The sequence below is a fragment of the Rutilus rutilus genome (genome assembly GCF_951802725.1).
Source record: "Rutilus rutilus genome assembly, chromosome: 7".
In the NCBI taxonomy this organism is placed as follows: Eukaryota; Metazoa; Chordata; class Actinopteri; order Cypriniformes; family Leuciscidae; genus Rutilus; species Rutilus rutilus.
Window position 1 is genome coordinate 40962508 of NC_140221.1, and position 3619 is coordinate 40966126.

The 3619-nt window shown below is 36.9% G+C and overlaps 1 long non-coding RNA gene across 1 annotated transcript; it reads right to left on the minus strand.

Moving 5' to 3' along the window:
- Positions 1-269: 269 nt before the first annotated feature.
- LOC311294465 lies at positions 270-3033 on the minus strand. The gene is made up of 5 exons (XR_014628058.1): positions 2989-3033; positions 2041-2073; positions 1836-1894; positions 1482-1648; positions 270-797 (listed from the first exon to the last, which is right to left on the minus strand). It is a non-coding gene; the product is annotated as an uncharacterized lncRNA (long non-coding RNA).
- Positions 3034-3619: the final 586 nt, after the last annotated feature.

A 3619-nucleotide genomic window follows, 5' to 3' on the forward strand; every position in this document is an offset into this window, starting at 1 on the left:
GTAATTTTATATCTGTGATATTACAATGCATTGTTGTAAAAGCACAACTGTATACTGTAACTTCACAGCTTCAATGACAGCAATTACTGTGATATTACAGTACATTACTGGGGAATTACAATCTTTTGCTGTACATTGTTACAACAAGGCCCTGTATTTTACAGTGTGTACTGTGAAAGTAATGTACAAGTTGACAATAATTTACTGTGAATTTACAATCATTGTACAATTAACCCCCTCCCCCCCAACAAACAACTCTGAGGTAAAGTCAATGTTAGCCCAATGGCATATTTATTAACAAATACATATTTTTCAATGTACAGCAGATGCCAAGAACTTCAAGAGTTCAAGAAATTCAACTTTCTAGTCATAAAAGTCATCTTAAAATGCAGAAAATGCAGAGAAATTGTGCAAACTCGCAATTCAACTACCTGTCTCACAATTCAACTATTCATCTAGCTGTGTCACAATAACAGTAATGGACAGGATGGGAATGAGGCCTTCATGGCAAGATAAGAGAGCGATGAAGGAATGTCGTAAAGGGGTCAGGCGCTCCTCTCAGTCTCAAACATTATAATGAGTCCATACGTAAAAATCTTGTAGTGCAAAGTTGTCTTGAAAAATTACAAAAAGAACAAGGCGACTCAAAACTGAGCCTGACAACTACCGCTGCAAAAAAAAACTATGATGCCCACTCAAAGTCAATAAGTTTCCTCAAAAGGGTGCTCACATGAGGGTTCATTGTTGTCCGCTTCTTGGTCTTTGAGCCTCTTTCAGGATTGATGCCCAGGAAGCACCTGTTAATAAAGCAAAGATAGTTTCAGTTTTAAATAGACTTACAGTATGTATTGCAGACAGCATTTATCAAGGTGTGCTTTTTGCTGTGCTTTTTCCCCACATCAAACCCTAATAGATTTATAATCCAAACTTGTTAGATCTTACTCTCACCATATTTTTTTTAGCCATTTTTAGCCAAGGTGCCTCAGGTTAGGTTTGCCTGAGGCAAATAGGGTTGATTTTCTATGAGAGGCCATATCAACGTGTGCCGCCACTGAAATGCATCTTCACAAAATTGGCCAGTTGGTAAATTAAAACCAAACCCTGTTGAAAGTATGACAAACATATCCTTTTCAATAAAGGGCCTGAGAGCATTTAGTTCTGCTTTGAAAGAAAATTTAATCTACTTCATTCAATGCATTCACATTTCGCAATAGACGTTTCAAAATCATCATCACATAGCCTGCCCCAAAACAAAATAAATAGCTGTGATTGGACCGGCAGGTATTTGTCAGCATAACATGTGTAGAAACCCAGACTGATCTGCAGAGCGAAATTGAATGAGTTCGCGAGATCAGGATGGTCTCACCAGGCTAGCCTCAGGTACCTCGTTTGTCAGCATTTTAGACCTCAAGACAATCATTGAGTTGGAAGCCTGTACTATAATGTGAATTACAAGATTAAATGTTATCTTTATAAAATACCTTTGAATGAACTCCAGCGTCGACGATCCAGCGGCAGGATACTCAAGGTTGAAGACGTAATAGCTGCTGAAGAAAGCAGCTACTCCGTTGTAAAAAGAAAGGGTGTGGGCCCATCACGACATGTCCCTCGATGGATACAAGCCATCCAGAGGGCTTCATCATGTCACCTGAAATGAACAGATACAACATTATGTGTTATGAGCACTTTGCGATCTGCTTAAGATACAAATGGTTATACAAATGTAATTCTTATTATAATTATAATTATTATTACTTATTGTGGTCTTGTAGATTTCTAGAATGAAAACAAAATAATGAGTTAGAAATGTCGATACTAGATCAAAGTAACATTACCTTGAATGATCAAGCAGGGGCTGCTGGGGAGTTCTGCAGTATTGACCAGTGGCACATGGCTGTAACATAGTTAACACACAATAGCATGGATTTAGGATAAAGGATAAATATTGTTCATTGGTCAGAGGTAGTAAATCATGCAAGGTAAATGTTGATAGTGTAATCACTCATTTTGCATTTTAAATATTTGAATAAAAAATCTTACATCAACTTCAAGCATCAAACTCTCTCTGATGACCTGGAAAGAAAAGAAAAGACAAAGGAGAAATTACACAAATGCAACCAACAATAAGAATTTCAGTTTGAATGCAGATTATGATCATTGTAATTTAATTTTATCCGTATGTCAAAAATGATAGTGGTATATATATAGTGTTTTTTTCTGTAGCACTTTGAGATTGCTCACTCAATGTAAAGTGCATTTACAACTTTTACAATTATTATTCATTCATATCAGGACAAGTGGGAAAACCTAGTGTTAAAACCCTCCCGTTGTCGAACACGACCGCGTTCCAGGCAACCTGTAACCCGTGTTTTTCCAACTCGTAACTGGGAGTACATTGATCTAGTACGAGTTCACGGGTGGGAAGTCACGGGTTTGACTGCCGTTCCAGTGCACTTTCACAGGTATAAGGGTGGAAAAACACGGGTTACAGGTTGCCTGGAACGATGTACTCCCAGTTACGAGTTGGAAAAACACGGGTTACAGGTTGCCTGGAACGCAGTTAGCTCAGTCATGTTTTTACTAGGATATCCGCTGGAAAAATATTTTTTCATGGACCGTTTGGTTTGAATCAGTTATTAAAGTTAAACAGCTAACGGTTAGCCCTGCTAATCTATGATAACCTTGACTAATTACAGAAATGTGCACACATAAATAGTAATGTTTGTCCCATCATTGGTTTTATAAACTTTACAAACACCAGATTTGTCTAAACGGTGCTGTGACATGAAAAATTAACTTATAGCTAAACTCTCGTCATTACTAACATTACTACTATTAGCAAATGCTGTGAGAGAACGTTCAACAATTCCGGGCACTTGCTAACAAAATGTGAACTGTGTCATGCGATAAACGTTTATTTGAAAGTAAATATTATTATCATATTAAAATAACATGGGTGTAAGTGCTGCAAACATGCATGCTGCTCACCTTCTCCATTCAGCCCGAAAATTCAGAAGAGGGACACGACCGCGCCTTTTCAGTTCAAATTCAAAACAGTTCGGTTATGTCATGTGACTTCCCAGGGCATATTTCAATACAATATTTCACTGTAATAATACTGTTTAATGCTGTGAAATCCTTATTTTTTTCCACTGTGTTGCTGTGATATTACAGACCTTGTTGTGATATAACAGCAGGTTTTTGATTGCAGTATTTTACTGTAAAATAAGAGTTAAATGCTGTAAAATCCAAGGATACTGTTGTTTTTACAGGTATTCATTGGGATATTACAGGGAAACTTAATTACAACAAGTTACTGTAAAATAATACTGTTAATTATTGTGAAATGCTGGTAATTTTTAACAGTGTAATGTTGATCTTAGGCTACTGCGTGCCCCTTATTATAGCCAACAAACTAACACAAAGAATAACATTATAACTTTCAACACACTCAAATGCAGTTTAGTATGATAGTGTAGACCAAGTGAAATAGCGCTGTGTTACCTCACAAGTTTAATTCGTCTAATAAAATGACCTGTGTAAGTAGTAGCCTAATTCAGCACTTGCAGGTAAGTTAGTTCATTATAATTAAAGGTTGTATCAGTGATTTCAGGCCCAA